Source organism: Nycticebus coucang, chromosome 11 (assembly GCF_027406575.1).
Source record: "Nycticebus coucang isolate mNycCou1 chromosome 11, mNycCou1.pri, whole genome shotgun sequence".
Taxonomy (NCBI): domain Eukaryota; kingdom Metazoa; phylum Chordata; class Mammalia; order Primates; family Lorisidae; genus Nycticebus; species Nycticebus coucang.
Window position 1 is genome coordinate 61,053,148 of NC_069790.1, and position 17,684 is coordinate 61,070,831.

Sequence of the window (17,684 nt, forward strand, 5' to 3'; positions counted from 1 at the left end):
ACAGTAAAGATAATCAATACTTAACCTGTTTCCAAAACAACCCCGTATTTGCTTTGAGCACTGAACTTTTGTTTGTAAGCAATGCTTATAAAAAACAGAATGATTTTTTTTTTTGTGAAATGCTACTTCTTTGAAACCAAACAGCTCAATAAATTTAATGTCCTGAGGATGTAATCTTATATTTATTGTCAATGTACATACATATAGTTCAATAGATTTAGACGTACAAATATAATCCATTTGAAATAGATTGTGTTTGAAGACAAAATAACATAAAACATTTATAAATCTACTAAAGTGCATGAATCTACATCTATACAAAACAGATATTTTCTAATCAACATTGTTTCTGGCCGGGTATAATGGCTAATACCTGTAATCCTAGCTCTTTGGGAGGCCAAGGCAGGAGGTTTGCTTGAGTCCAGGAGTTTGGGACCAGCCTGGGGAACATAATGGGATCCCATCTCTTTAAAAAATTGTTTTTTTATGAACATATTTTCATTTGTCAACATAGCTCAAATTTTTATAATTCTCTTAATAGCTGTAAGTTCATAATATTGGTATAGAATAATTTTCTTAACCCTAAACTTCAGGAAAATACATTTTCTGATTCTTTGACCATTGCAGGTAACAACACTGCTTTAACCTCTTCAAACAAATAATCTTTGGGGTAGTAAGTGTAGGGCATATTTCCTTGGGATATGTTTTGAAATATGAGTTTACTAAATTAAAAGAAATTATATATTTCTAGATACATATACCATATTTCCATGACAAATGAAATTGTTATGAAAAATATGAATATACTTTTACCTTTTAAATTGAATATTTCATTAGCACTGAATTTTATAATTTATATTTGTTTTAGTAGATTAAGAAAACTTTAAAATGTTGTAATTTAAATTTACCCATAGGAAATAGCAAAAATGTCTGGAGGAATTTGACTGGGGAGCTTTGGTCATAAATCCCTAAAGGGTGAAATTATTTCCCTCCTGATGTGCCTCTTCTCTGTGGATTCTCCTAAACTAATTTTGTGGCAATTAAACAAATCTATCTTAAATTATAATAATGCTCTGAAAAGTCAAGATAGAAGCATAGGTTCTCAATCTGGAATAGTCAAGTGGACTTAGAAACGATTTTAGAAAGAGGAGCCAATATTTGCATGGAGCCCCAGTGTAAAGTTGGCCATTTGGGGGGGATTCCAATAGGAAGAGAAAACTTCCAAGCATTAAAAAATAAATAAATAAATAAAAACCCACCAGGGTTGCAGGACTCTGAATTTCTTCATGGTTTAGAAGTATGCAAGAAAATACAAAGTCAGTCAACTTGACTCATATGCCCTGTGCATGATTCACAGATATTGGTAACCACTTTTATAGTGCTTTTCTGAGGATAGTCAGACATACTCTTCGTAAATGTAAAAATAGAATCATGGCTTCATATCACAGCATGCCTTCTTACACTGATGTTTAAATTTTCAAACACTAGTAAATCCCATTTCCTCACATAGCACTTACCTTGTCTGCCTATTAGTGGAGATTCAGTCCATGCATAAAAAAGTATTTAAATTGTAGATATTCTTGAGGATATTAGAGTTCTCTACTTAACACTTAAAATGTGTAGTTTTTAAAAATGGTGATCTTAAATTTTTTCATATAAGCAAATTTGATTCTGGATCTCATAGATGACCACCTTATAACTGAGTACAACCATGTAATTTCAGAGTCCGTGTTGTTTGCATTTATCATTTCATTGGTGCCTGTCAATGAATATCACCCTGTCAAATGAGAGAACTTTTATAGCTGAACACTATATAGAGAAATAACTCAATTACAAAATGGTCAAATAATTTGAATGTATGTTTCAAACGACCGATAAGCACATAAAGAAGGTGGTCAACATTATTAGTCCTTAGAGAAATGCAAATCAAAACCACCTGAGATACTACTTCAACAGCTAATGGATACTAGCTCTCCACTAGGATAGCTATAATCAAGAAGTTATTATTACAATGTCAAGCGTTGGTGAAGAAGTAGAGAAAATAGAAACATCACACATTGCTGTGGGAATATAAATATGAAGCTACTTCACACAATAGTTTGAAGATTTCATTTCTAGTTATATGCCCAAGTGAACTGAAAACATGTTTGTATAAAAACTTGCACTCAAATGTTCATTGCAGTATTATTTATAATAGCTCAAAATTAGAAGCGACCCAAAATGCCTGTTAATTGGTTAAGATATAAATGAAATGTATACAATCCCATCCATACAATGGGAGATTACTCAGATATAAAAAGGAATGAAGTACCGATACTGATTGCAACATGGATTAACCCTGAAAAATTTTACAAAGTGAAGGGTGCCAGACAGAAAAGCCCACATATTTTGTGATTGTGTTTATATAAAAAGCCAAAGAGATGAATGAATACAGATGGAAAAAAATTTCAAGTCAACAATGTGGTCACTGAGGGGTATTTGCCTTCTTTTTTTTTTTTTTTTTCTTTTTTCTTAAGAGGCTGTCATACTTTAATTAAATAAGAACTAACCTGGGCTCTTGTATTTTTCTTTTTTTTTTTTGTAGAGTCTCACTGTACCGCCCTCGGGTAGAGTGCCGTGGCGTCACACGGCTCACAGCAACCTCTAACTCTTGGGCTTCCGCGATTCTCTTGCCTCAGCCTCCCGAGCAGCTGGGACTACAGGCGCCCGCCACAACGCCCGGCTATATTTTTGTTGCAGTTTGGCCGGGGCTGGGCCTGAACCCGCCACCCTCGGTATATGGGGCCGGCGCCCTACTCATGAGCCACAGGCGCCGCCCGGCTCTTGTATTTTTCTTCCATATTCCACTCTATACTCTCCTTTACCTCACAGCTGTCAAAAATTTTAAGCCTTAAAATTAGCAAGGATCAACCACACCCATGTTCGGTTGCCTTTTTAGTAATTAAGAGTTACAGTTGAAATACTACTGGGTAAATGAAAAGGACAGCATATTGCAGTGCAAATTAGTTTGTACCTGGAGTTGGAGAGTCTTCAATGACTTATGAGAACCTTTAAGAAATTGCATAACCACTAGTTATATTGTCTTTAAAATGAAAGTTGATCTCCCTTTCAAGTACTAAAATTCTGTGACATTTTCAGAATTATACTATTATACTATGATAAGTTTCACGCACTTCTAATACTGCATAGAAAAAATGTGCTAAGCTTCTATGTAGTATCATTCAGGTGGATGTTGTAGGCCCGGGTGTTTGTTCCCACCTTTCCTCATTCTCTGGTATCAGTTTGAATGCACAATTAAATTCTCCAAAGCAGCAGAAGGGAGTATGTCAGAAATATTGAGATTATCTGCAGATTAAAATATTAACTAGAAAATTCACACATGGCTGTATGGTATTAAAGAATTATTCCTGTTTTCCCCTTGCCTTTTCTAATCTAATTCATTATATTCTTTTAATGGCATTTTGAACACTAGCTTGACTAGACTTCACAATATTGTAGAAAGCACTGTGGTAGCTGGTCTCGAAAGATGACCTCCTAGTAAATTACACCTTCTGGGATTCATGCCTTTGTGTAGGTTTTCCAACACCCAATCTAGGTTGGATTCTAACAATAGGTCACAAGAAAACTTTCAGCTTCTGCTTACTGTGGAGGAAGCAATTAGCCACATAAAAAATTTACTCTGAGACCACTATATGGTGAGGAAGACCAGCCTTGCTAGAGAGGCCATGTGATGAGATAGATCCCTGACAAGCCCTCAGGTGTTCTGGTCCACCAGGTGAAATATAGATCATGTGAATGAAGAAGCCATTTTGGATGTCCAGTGGGATCAAACTTTCTGATGCTGTCAGCCTGGGCTACTATCTGATGGCAAAAACATGAAAGACTTTGAGTGAGAATCACCAAGTTGAGGTCAGTCGACACATGGAACCATGAACAATAACAGATTCTTTTCATCTGTCAATTTGGGGGCAATTCATTATTTAGTAATAGCCAAGGAAGGACAAAAAATATTCTTTTTTTAAAAATTAATAATATATATTTTATATCTTTCTCATATGAACTGCTTAAAAACTTTGGAGATCCAGCCATCAATGATTTTCAGTAGACTATTTCCTTCTTTGCTTTATTATTTTTAAAAAAATTACCAAGATATTATTTCACAGTTTCATACCATTTCATCATCTTTTTCATGTCTGGTTTAAGCTTGTAAGTTCCAGGAATGATTAAGTTGTCTCCAACATTACAAATCCTGATATCTGATAAAAAGAAACAGGCTTTAAGAAACACATCCAACTGCTGTTTCTGTAAACATAAATGTTTGACCTTCATGACTGTGAAAGGATCAAAGAGGATTAGTGATGGAAGATATATTAAAAGAGGAGTTTATTTTAATCTCTATTTTTTTATCTTTCAAAGTATTTTTTAGCCCAGTTAATTAATTTTTAAAATACATTAAAGTTGAAATGTCCTTTAAAATGTTGAAATTTTATGACTGTAAATCCAACTCTCTGTGAAAAAACAAATGTCATAAGAATTGATCACAGTACTTATAAATAAAAAAGTGCTTTTTTATTTAAAAGAGGAGTTTATTTTAATCTCTATTTTTTTATCTTTCAAAGTATTTTTAGCCCAGTTAATTCATTCTTAAAATACATTAAAGTTGAAATGTCCTTTAAAATGTTGAAATTTTATGACTGTAAATCCAACTCTCTGTGAAAAAACAAATGTCATAAGAATTGATCACAGTACTTATAAATAAAAAAGTGCTTTATAATATACTTAGTTTCATATAATATACCAAACAAGTTCTATTTAGGTCACAGTGTTAAAATTTAAAAGTGACATGAGAAAGAAAATTAGAAAAACAGAAATGAATATTTGTAATATTTCTAGTGGGGAAGGACTACATAAGCTTGAATAGATAGTAATCTCAAAGATAAAAATTTATAATTTTGACTAAATAAAATCTAATCTATGTGTTTTATAGAAAACATAAATCAAAGGAAAATGTTTGCTGTAAATTTAACAAAATATTAATGTCTTAAGTATTCAAAATAGTTCAGAGGAATTCAGAAGAGGATCAAAAATTTAGGTTTCAATGAACGAGCAAAAGGCCAGGCACAATGGCTCACACCTGCGATCCCAGCACTCTGGGAGGCCGAGGCCGGTAGATTGCCTGAGCTCACAAGTTTGAGACCAGCCTGAGCAAGAGAAAGACCCTGTCTCTAAAACTAACTGGGTGTTGTGGCTGGTGCCTTTGGTCCCAGCTACTAAGCAGGCTGAGGCAAGAGGATCATTTGAGCCCAAGAGTTTGAAGTTGTTGTGAGTTCTCATGCCATGGCACTCTACCCAGGGTGACTGAATGAAGTTATGTTTCAAAAAATAAAATAAAATAGGTAAAAGAATTGAACATTTTAATAAAGAGAAAATACAACTGTTAAATGAAAGAGACATTGGGAAAGGTAATGTCTATAGACTTTTCATAGTCTTATTTTTTTGTTTATTAATTTTGAACAATCAATTATTTCCCTCTGAGAGTAAATCATCAAAGAGCTTACCATTCAAAGGACCCCTTTAAAATTTGCTATGTATCTTAGATAAAGCAAAAAGTAAGAAGTAAGCCATTGACAAAAATGCCAAGAACATTTCTCTTGTTCTTCTTTGTATTATGCAATTGTATAAAAATGTAATTCCCAGACCTTCCAATATTCAGTATGTGTACTGAGTCTTATTATCTTAGTTTCTAAATTATTTCATAGCAGTAAATTTATCCATTTTATGAATATCATTAAGACCATCTTTTTCAGGACATGTCATTTAGTTAAGGGAATCCATTTTTTTAAAGACAATAACTAATAACTCTTACATTTTGCCTTTTTCCAAGCTATTAATTTGGTCTATAAATATTTATTGGGTTTTCTTTGTGTGCTACTTTCTATGGGCCTGGGGACACAACAATAACAAAAAATATCCGTCCTTCCTAAAGCATGCTTTCTACTTAGGGCGGTCACCCCTGTGTGATAAGGTAATATCCAAAGGCAGCAGGTGAGGAGTTGAATGAGGATGGGTCTAGAGATGGGTAAAATTCCTCTGGTACGCTGCTCCTATCCATGCCTTTTTCTTTGCACAACTATAGTTATTAACCAAACCCTATGCATGGGGTAGGATGAGCGTGTGTGCGTGGGGGAGGGGCATGCACAGGCAAACAAGCACATTCCTGAGTCTTTTTTCTAATTCACTCCAAAGTGCCAAAGACAGGCCTTAATTCTACTGAAGACAGACAGTAGACAAATGACATAAACAAAAATATAAAGTGTATTTGATGATGATATAAATGCCGCAGGAAAAATAAAGTAAGAATGGGAAATAGTATGGCCAGAGAAGGCCTCCAAGGTGACATTTTAGTAGAAAGTGAGAGATGAGCAAGTGAGCCATGCAGGCATTCAGGGAAAAGTGTCCTAGAGCAGGGGTTAAATCTAGTGGAAAGACCCTGCGGCCAGACAGCTGCCTGGGTGGCTAAAGCAGATGGAATGGGACCAAGTAGAGAGAGGTGAGATCAGAGAGCTTAAATAGAGGGTGGCACGTGGGGAGGCAAGTGCGCTGAGATTGTTTAAGGCCTTGCAGGCTAATGCAAGGAATTTAGTTTTTAATGCAGAATGAGATGAGATGTCTTGGAGGATTTTAAGTAGGTGTGGTAGGATCTGATTTGCATTTTAACAGACTGTGACTACAGTGTTGAAAATAGACTGAAGGCACACAAGGATAGAACCAAGGAAATTAGGGGGCTGTTGTAATAATCCAGGTAAAAGATGGTGGTTATAGGTGTGGAGTTAGGGGAAATGGAGGATTATCAATATATTCTAAAGATAGAACCAACAGAATTTGATGGTAGACTGGACGTGATATCTCAAAAAAGAAAGGCATCAAGGATAATGCTACGGTTTCAGGCCTGATCAGCAAGAAGATGAGCTGCCATTCACTGAGAAGGTAGAGGCTGCATCAAATCCGACTAGGATAGAGAACAGATCAGGAGATCAGGTTGAGGAATATCATGTTAGAGATGGCAAGTGGGGAGTTGGATATTTGAGTCTGGGGTACAGGGGAGAGGTCTGCTCTAAAGATATTAATTTAGAGTTGTCAGCATATAAAATATTCAATCCCTGTGGTCACCATTGGCGTCAGACTAGTTGGAAAAGAGAGGAATTCTAAGGATTAAGATTTGGAGCATACCAATATCTGGTGATATGAAAGATAAGGAATAAAGAAAAAGGACACTAAGAAGATGCTACTCATGAGACAAGAAAAATCGAATGCCCTATAAGTGAAAAGATGATTTTCAGAAAAGGAGAGTAATCAACTGTGTCAAGTGCTTTTTAAATTTTTTTGAAGATGAGAGCTCCCTCCTCCTGCTTCAGTCTCCCAAGTAGCTGGGACTACTGAATGTTTTTGAGTGAGCAGGTAGGATGAGAGACAAGAACAAGATTTAAAATGTCAAGATTGTTGGAGGTTGATCACTGGTAATTTACCTGATGAGAACTGATTTAGAGAATGGGAGAACAGAAACCAGAGACCAGGATGTAGGCAACTCTTGAAGGTTTTGCTGTAAAGTGAAGAATGGAAATGGGGTGGTAGGTGAAGAAGGGCCAGTCCAGAGAAGGGGCTATTTTATGATGGAAAAATACTATATATACACCATGGCCATGGGAGTACTTAGAAGGTGACTGTAGTTAATCAACAATGAGTTATATAGCACTTTTTCTAGGATGAGTTGGTGAACTTAATTGTCTAACCTCTTATTCTTATGGGAAAGATCCAGTAGAGAGCAAAAGACAGATGTTGCAGAATAGAGTGGAGAATTGTTGGAACCACTCTGGGTGGGCAAACAGGGATGAGATTTCATGCATAAATGAAAAGGCTGGGCTCAGCTAGGAGAACAAATAGTTTATTCTCAGTAGAAGAAAAGGTCTTGGAGATGATTTAGATACAGTGGAATGGTCAGATGTTATGGCAAACTTGTGGAAGTTCTCTTCTGACAGATTTTTTCTCTGTGAAAGCAAAGTCATCTCCTGAAAGTGAGGACAAAGGAGAAAGGAAATTTGGGGAAAGAGGAAAAGGCATGAAAAAAGGGACAAATAAAAAACACACAATAAGAAGGTTAGAAGTAATCTAAATGTAACAGAAATCAACACAAATATGAATGGAATAAACTCTCCAGTTAAAACACAGAATTCTCAGACTGGATTGAAACAAATACAAGTTTATACTATTTTTAAAAGTCAGGCATAAAACTCAAAGGCATAGAAAAACTAAAATTGAGGATTCAAAAGAGATATCAGGCAAATACCAATTAAAAGAAACATGATATAAGTATATCACTATCAGATAAAACAACTTTATCAGAAGTACAGAGGGTCATTACATAGGTCACTGAGAAGATGAAATAACTCTAAATTTGTATGCATCTAATTCCATATTCTTGTAACAAAATATGACAGAACTACAAAAATCTACCAACATGGGAAGAGATTTTAACACATTGTTAAAAATCAGTGAAGGTATAGGTAATTTGAATAGCATTATTAATAATACTGATAACCTTAAATTAATGTCTATTATGTGCAACATTTGATAACTCTCAAATTAGAAAATATATATTCTGTTCACTTACATGATACATTTAGGAAAATTAATGGCAAGCTGTATATCTAATATATCTTATAGTTTATACTCTCTGATTAAACCAGTTTGAATTAGAAAGCAATATAAATAAGGGCTATACAACAACAACAACAACAACAACCACCTCCCATATGTCTAGAAACTAAAAACTAATCCAAATTATGTGCCTAACACCTCTTCTGTCAGAGAAGAAATTATAATGGAAATTAGAAAATATCTAGAATTGAATAATATTGAGAATGCTAAAAATATGTGATGGTATTTAAGCCATGTAAGCTTAATTAGAAAAGAAGATTGAAAATTAATAACCTAACCATCCAACTCTTAACATGTTAAAAACCAAAAGCGGCAGTTAGAATAGACCCTAAGGAAGTGGAAAATGTAAAATAACACATAAAAGCAGACTTGAATGAAAATATGAAACTCATTATAGAGAGGATTAACAAAGCCAGAATTCATTAGTTGAAGACTAGTAAAATAGTCAAAACTTTAACAAGTTTAATCAAGAAAAGAGTTAAAATGTTTTGGAATGAAAGAGTGAATATAACTATAGAAATTCTTAAGATTAAATCAATAATGAAAGACTGTTGTGACTAACATTTTATAAATAAATTTTATAGCTTGGATAAACAGATGAAAGAAAACCATAAGTTACTGAAGCTGACTCAAGAAAAACAAACTTTTCTAATCTCACAACCAGTAAATAAACCTAAATCTTTAATTTAAAAATTTCCCTAAAGTACAAAGAAAAACAACATACAAAATCAGGCTGGAGGCCCTACTGGTGAATTACCTAAACATTTAAGAACATGTAAATCCAATAAAATGATTTTTATTTAGAAAACAAAATGATAGAGGATACTCATATCCCTCAACTCATTTAAAAAGGACTAGCGTAACCTTGAAATCAAGCCTAGACAAAAAAGGCACAATTGTTTTGAACATCAATGCAAAAGTTAAAAAAATTAACAAACTGAATCTAGCAATTAAAAAAGGAAAAATACATTATGTTTAAATTTATTACAATAATGATCGCAGTTTATCATTTATTTAGAATAATTATGGGATAATTTAGATTAATTGAAAATTTCTCTTTTAAGTCCAAAACTTTTTAGAAAATTATTCTTGATAGTAATCTCTTCAAGGCCTTCTTAAGTATATTAGTGCTATGTAATTTTATGTTTTCTTCATGATGCAGTCATTAAAAATGTAAATTACTTTGTTATAATTACAGTTAAGATGCAAATAGCTGTCTGCTTATATAGGATTCCTCCAACTGGTGAGTGTAAATTTTTTCATGATTTAAAACATTTTTTTTTCTTTTTTCTTTTTTTTAAAATGGAGCGCTTACACAGCTATGATTTAATAAAAAAAAAAAAAAAAAGAAAGAAAGAGCCACTCTCGGGGCGGTGCCTGTGGCTCAAGGAGTAGGGTGCCGGTCCCATATGCCAGAGCTGGTGGGTTCAAACCCAGCCCCGGCCAAAAACCACAAAAAAAAAAAAAAGAAAGAAAGAAAGAGTCACTCTCTGCACTGGGGGCTGGGGGTGTGGACAACAAAAGGTTAGAAAGTCCTTGGTTTTGAGGCAGCTTCTAAGGCCTTCCAATCTCCTTTAATTCTGAAGTGCTCAGAATGCTGAAGTACCATACTTTGGGGTGTCATTCTCTTAGCCCCAACAATATACTACAAAATGAGGAGAAAATAGGATACAGAGAGTGTCAACAATTTAGTCTTCAATATGATTTCTTACATATGATATAATAACCTATATCTAGAAAAAGACTTCCATAACATTAAATGGTTATTATTACCAGGTGATACCATTACATGTGATTTTTTTTCTTCCTCCCTTTACTTTTTTCTGTATTTGCTATTTTTTTATTATTAAATCATAACTGTATACAGCAATGCAAAAAATAAAAAAATAAAATAAAAATAAAATGGAGCGCTTCACAAATTTGTGTGTCATCTTTAGGCAAGAGCCACACTAATTTTCTCTGTATCGTTCCAATTTTAGTATATGTGCTGCTGAAGTGAATACTTTTCCATATTTTTTTGTATCTATTCTCAACTTTAACTTTTTAATGCTATCAATATACTTGCACCTAGGATTTTCTTCTAAATTGTATCTAAATACCAGTAAACTTGTAAACTATTTAAAAGTTTGATATAACCATGTTAAAATTATCTGTAAATAGATTCTTAGTGATATTTTAACTAAAAATGAAATATTTAAATTTTAGTGTAAGGATTTTTAATATCTTTTTTATATTATAACAGCTTTTAAATCTTAATTAATGTTTTTTCCTCTTACTGAGTTTCTAGTTATATTTTACATAGTTAAGATTTTAGGGGAGTTTTCTAAGCAAGGAATGTGGAATACTTCATTTTTATGTTTTATTTTATTTTGTTATTGTTAAACCATACCTGTGTACATTAGTGCAATCAAGGGGTACAATGTGCTGGTTTCATATACAATCTGAAATATTCTCATCAAACTGTTCAACGTAGCCTTCATGGCATTTTCTAAGTTATTGTATATAGACATTTGTATTCTGCATTTAGTAAGTTTTGCCTGTCCCCATTCTAAGATGCACCATAGGTGTGGCCCCACCAATTACCCTCCCTCCACCTTAACCTCCCCCCTCCCTTCCCCTTTCTTGGCCCTTTCCCCATATTCTTGTGCTATAGTTGGGTTATAGCCTTCATATGAAAGCCATAAATTAGCTTCATAGTACAGCTGAGTACATTGGATACTTTTTCTTCCATTCCTGAGATACTTTGCTAAGAATATTTTCCAGCTCCATCTGTGTAAACATGAAAGAGGTAAAGTCTCCATCTTTCTTTAAGACTGCATAATATTCCATGGTATACACGTACCACAATTTGCTAGTCCATTCGTAGGTCGATGGGCACTGGGCTTCTTCCATGACTTAGCAATTGTGAATTGGGCTGCAATAAACATTCTGGTACAGATGTCTATGTTATATTGTGATTTTTGGTCTTCTGGGTATAAAGCTAGTAAAGGAATTATAGGATCGAATGGCAGGCCTATTTTAAGGTCCCTAAGTGTTCTCCAAACATCCTTCCAGAAGGAACGTATTAGTGTGCATTCCCACCAGCAGTGTAGAAGTGTGCCCTTTTCTCCACATCCATGCCAACATCTCTGGTTTTGGGATTTTGTTATGTGGGCTACTCTTACTGGGGTTAGGTGATATCTCAAAGTAGTTTTGATTTGCATTTCTCTGATGATTAAGGATGATGAACTTTTTTTCATGTGTTTGTAGATGGTGCGTCTGTCTTCTTTAGAGAAATTTTCTCTTCAAGTCCCTTGCCCACCCTGAGACGGGATCACTTGTTCTTTTCTTGCTAACATGTGTGAGTTCTCTGTGGATTCTTGTTATTAAACCTTTATCGGAGGTATAACCTTCAAATATTTTCTCCCATTCTGAGAGCTGTCTGCTTGCTTTACTTACTATGTTCTTGGCTGTGCAGAAGCTTTTTAGTTTGATCAGGTCCCAGTAGTGTATTTTTGATACAGCTTCAATTGCCTGTCCTCTTAAAATATTCACCCAGGCCTATTCCTTTAAGAGTTTTCCCTGCACTTTCTTCAAGTATTTTTATAGTTTCATGTCTTAAGTTTAAATCTTTTATCTAGTGAGAGTCTATCTTAGTTAATGGTGAAAAGTGTGTGTCCAGTTTCAGTCTTTTACAGATCGCCATGCAGTTACCCAGCACCATTTGTGAAATAGGGAATCTTTTCCCCACTGAATGTTTTTAATTGGCTTGTCAAAGATCAAATAACGGTAAGTAGCTGGATTCATCTCTTGGTTCTCTTTCTATTCCAGACATCTACTTCTCTGTTTTTTTGCCAGTACCATGCTGTTTTGATCACTATCGATTTAGAGTATAGTCTGAGGTCTGGTAGTGTGATTCCTCCTGCCTTTTTTTTATTTCTGAGTAATGTTTTGGCTATTCGACATTTTTTCTGATTCCATATAAAACTAGGTATTGTTTTTTCAAGATCTTTAAAATATGACAATGGAGCTTTAATAGGAATTGCATTAAAATTATATATTGCTTTGGGTAGTATAGACATTTTAACATTGTTGATTCTTCCCAGCCATGAGCATGGTACGTTTTTCGATTTGTTAATGTCTCCAGCTATTTCTTTTCTTTTCATAGTTCTCTTTATAGAGATCTTTCATGTCCTTTGTTAGATAAACTCCCTAATATTTCATGTTTGTTGGCACTACTATGAAAGGAATAGAGTCCTTGACTATTTTTTCAGCTTGGCTATTGTTGGTATATATAAAGGCTACAGATTTATGGGTGTTGATTTTGTAGCCTGAGACATTGCTGTATTCCTTGATCACTTCTAAAAGTTTTGTAGTAGAATCCCTAGTGTTTTCCAGTTATACAATCATGTCATCAGCAAAGAGCGAAAGTTTGATCTCTTCTGACCCTATGTGGATACCCTTGATTGCCTTTTCTTCCCTATTTACAATGGCTAAAACTTCCATTACAATGTTAAAGAGCAATGGAGACAATGGGCAACTTTGCCTGGTTCCTGATCTAAGTGGAAATGATTTCAATTTAACTCCATTCAATACGATATTGGCTGTGGGTTTGCTGTAGATGGCCTCTATTAGTTTAAGAAATGTCCCTTCTATACCAATTTTCTTAAGTGTTCTGATCATGAAGGGATCCTGGATATTATCAAAAGCTTTCTCTGCATCAATTGAGAGAATCATATGGTCTTTATTTTTTAGTTTGTTTATGTGCTCAATTACATTTATAGATTTGCGTATACTGAAGCAGCCTTGAGACCCTGGGATAAATCCCACTTGGTCATGGTGTATAATTTTTTTGATGTGTTGTTGGATTCTGTTTGTTAGGATCTGATTGAGTATTTTTGCACCAATATTCATTAATGATATTGATATCTAATTTTCTGTTCTTGTTGAGTCTTTCCCTGGTTTAGGGATCAAGGTGATGTTTGCTTCGTAGAATGTGTTGGGTAATATTCCCTCTTTTTCTATATTTTGGAAGAGGTTTAGTAATATTGGTACTAGTTTTTCTTTAAAGGTTTGGTAGAATTCTGATGTAAAGCCATCTGGTCCTGGGCTTTTCTTTTTAGGGAGATTTTGTATATTGATGCTATTTCAGAACTTGATATAGGCCTGTTCAACATTTCCACTTTGTTCTGGCTATGCCTTGGTGGGTGGCGTACTTCCAAATATTGGTTGATTTCTTTCAGATTTTCATATTTCTGAGAGTAAATTTTCTTGTAATATTCCTTAAGGATTTTTTGAATTTCAGAGGGTCTGTTGTTATTTCACCTTTACCATTTCTGTTTGATGACATCAGAGATTTTACTCTTTTTTTCCTGGTTAAGTTGGCCAAAGGTTTATCTATTTTATTGATGTTTTCAAAAAACCAACTTTTGGATTTATTGATCTGAATTCTTTCTTTCTTTTTTTTTTTTTAGAGACAGAGTCTTGCTTTGTTGCCCTCAGTAGAGTACTGTGACGTCACAGCTCACAGCAACCTCCAACTCCTGGGTTCAGGCGATTGTCTTATCTCAGCCTCCTGAGAACTGGGACCACAGGCGCCCACCACAATGCCCGGCTATTTTTTTGTTGTTGTTGCAGTTTGGCCAGGGCTGGGCTTGAACTGGCTACACTCAGTATATGGGGCCGGCACCCTACTCACTGAGCCACAGGCGCCACCCTGATCTGAATTCTTTTGTTTTCAATTTCATTTCATTCTGCTCTGATTTTGGTTATTTCTTTTCTTCTGCTGGGTTTGAGGTTGGAATGTTTTTCCTTCTCCAGTTGCTTGAGATGTCCCATTAAGTTATTACCTTCCTCTCTTTCTGTTTTCTTGAGGATGGCTTGCAGTGCTATAAATTTCCCTCTTAGGACTGCCTTTGTAGTGTCCCAGAGGTTCTGATAATTCGTGTCTTCATTGTTGTTTTGTTCCAAAAATTTGGTGATTTCCTTCTTCATCTCATCTATAACTCATCTATCCTTTAGCATAAGATTATTTAGCTTCCATGTTTTTGTATGGGTATGCAGATTCCTGTTGTTATTGAGTTCAACTTTTATTCCATGATTGTCTGAGAAGATGCAAGGAATAATTTCTATTTTTTAAAAATTTCCTGAGGTTAGATTTGTGGCCTAGGATGGTGGATTTTGGAGTATGTTCCATGGGCTGATGAGAAGAATGTGTATTCAGTTTTGTTGGGATGAAATGTTTTGTAGATGTCTGTTAAGTCCAGATGTTGAATGGTTAAGTTTAAATCTAAAATTTCTTTGTTTAGCTTCTTTTTGGAGGGATCTATCCAGCACTGCTAAAGGGATGTTAAAATCTCCAACTACTATGAAACTGGAGGATATCAAGTTGCTCATGTCTGTTAGAGTTTCTCTTATAAATTGAGGTGCATTTCTAGTTTGGTACATAAATATTAATAATTGAAATCTCATCATATTGAGTATTACCTTTAACAAATATGAATTGTCCATTCTTATCCTTCCTTATTTTGGTTTGTTTAAGCCTATTGCATCTGCAAATAGGCCTGCTTTTTTCTGCTTTCCATTTGCCTGGAGTATAGATGACCATCCCTTTACCTTGAGTCTATATTTGTCTTTTAATGTAAGATGAGGTTCTTGTATGCAGCAGATATCTGGCTTGAGTTTTTGTATCCACTCAGCCAACCCGTGCCTCTTTAGAGGACAATTTAAACCATTCACATTAATTGTGAATATTGATAAGCCTTTTGAGAGTTTGGTGGACATTTTTAATCCTTTTGCGACTGTGGAAGTTAGAATTTAATCAAAAGTTTCTGGGTGGGTTTACTTTGTGGTGGTGGATTATGCTGGTCTTTCTGAAGATAGGTCTGAGAATATCCTGGAGAACTGGTTTAGTTATGGCAAATTTCTTCAACATGTGAATGTCATTGAAGTATTTAATTTCTCCATCATAAATGAAACTCAGTTTAGCTGGGTACAGGATCCTGGTTGAAAGTTACTTTGTTTTAGGAGATTAAAAGTCGATGACCATCCTCTTCTAGCTTGAAAGTTTTCAGCAGAGAGATCTGCAGTTATTCTAATATTCTTCCCCTTGTAGGTGATGGTTTTCTTTCGTCTGGCTGCTTTCAGAATTTTCTCCTTCATAATAACTTTAGTGAAATTGATTATGATGTGTCTGGGGATGTCTTATTTAAGTTGAGTCATGCTGGAGTTCTGAAACTGACTGCTATCTGAATTTCAGAATCTCTTGGCATGTCTGGAAAGTTCTCTTTCATAATCTCATCATTAGAGACTCTGTGTCTTGTGAAGCCACTTTGTCACTTTTGGGGATCCCTATAAGAAAATATTGGTTTTCTTCGAATTATCCCAGAGCTCTGTGAGAGAGTGATCTGTTTTTGCTCTCCATTTCTCTTCTTCTTTGAGAGTTTGTGAGCATTCTAATGCTTTGTCTTCAATGTCAGAAATCCTTTCTTCTGCTTGCTCCATTCTGTTACTAGGGGATTCTACTGTGTTTCTCAGATCTTTGAGGGCTACAACTTCTTGTCTCAATTTGTCAAAATCTTTGGTCATTTGAATTTGTTTGAATTCTTGAGACATCTTTTGGGTTACTGCTTGGAATTCAAATTCGATCTTATTTGCTATCCAGATTCTGAATTCGATGTCTGACAGATCAGCTATTTGTTTGTGCATGGGATGTTGTACTGTGTCTGCCCCATTGTTCCTTGGGGGAGTTGATCTACTCTGATTATTCATATTGCCGGAGTATTTTCATTGATTTCGCCTCATGATTGTTTTTCACTATTGCCTCTGGCCATCCTCAGAGTTTGGGAGGTGTCTCTCCAAGATTAGATCCCAGTGGGATTACTCTATTGTTGCTAGATCTTTGTAGGGAGTGATCCTGTGTAGCTCCTCTGGGACTGCCTCTGCTAGGGAGTTCTGGTTGTGGGAGTAGCTCTGGAGTGTGACACACCTGGTTCCAGCATCAGGGCAGGTGGTGGTGCACATGGCTCTGGGAGTGCCTGGCACCCAGTGACTTTGGCACAGAGAGCCCAAGGCTCTAGCAGTCTCTGGCCAGTGGGAGGGCTCTGCATAGAGGCAGGGAGGGTTGTGGAGGGCCTGCAGCTACCAGAGTCCCTGGCCAGATGAGTGGGCCAGTGTGGAGGCTGAGAGGGTACAGGAGGGAGGATGTGGGGTTGCCCGGCTCCTGGACTTCCTGGTCAGGGTATGCAGAGGCCTGGGGGTCACGGGTCATGGCAGGCCTGGGGGTTGCAGGTCGTGGATCATGGCACAGCTCTTACAGAGGTCCAGGCGGGCGCCGATCATGGGTTGCGGCGCAGCTGTTCTGGAGGTCAGGGTGGGTGCTGATCATTTTTATGTTTTTATGTAATTTTTATTTTTAATTATAAACTGAGAAATCATAATTATATATATTTATGGGGTACAAAGTGATTTTATGATTTGTGTATATAATGTGGAGTAATTAAACCAAGCAGATGAACATGTCATCACTTCAAATACTTATCATTTTTTGTGGTGTGAACATTGGAAATTTACTCTCAGGAATTTTGAAATGTACATAATATTATTTATTATATTCACCATGGTGTGCAATATATCTCAAGAAAAAATAACTTACTGCTCTTGTCCAATTGAGGCTTTCTCCTTTTTGATCATTACCTCTCCATTCGTTCATCTCCCTAACTTCTGGTAACCATTCTACTCTGCTTCTTTTAGTCTAACTTTTTCAGATTCCACATATGAGTGAGAACCCTCATTTGTTTTTCTGTGCCTTTTTGTTTAACTTAGCATAATATCTTCCAGGTTTATCCATTTTGTCCTAATGGCAGGATTTCCTACTTTTTATGGCTGAATAGTATTCCATTATTATCAATGCATTCATCCATGAATGAACATTTAGATTGATTCCATTTCTTGCCTATTGTATACTGCTGCAATGAACATGGGAGTGCAGA

At 35.5% G+C, this 17,684-nt stretch overlaps 1 non-coding gene across 1 annotated transcript; it reads right to left on the reverse strand.

Annotated features, from left to right (window-relative positions):
- Window positions 1-10,611: 10,611 nt before the first annotated feature.
- Window positions 10,612-10,718, reverse strand: LOC128560550 (U6 spliceosomal RNA). Its single transcript, XR_008373045.1, has one exon. It is a non-coding gene; the product is annotated as a U6 spliceosomal RNA (small nuclear RNA).
- Between the last annotated feature and the right edge of the window lie 6,966 nt (window positions 10,719-17,684).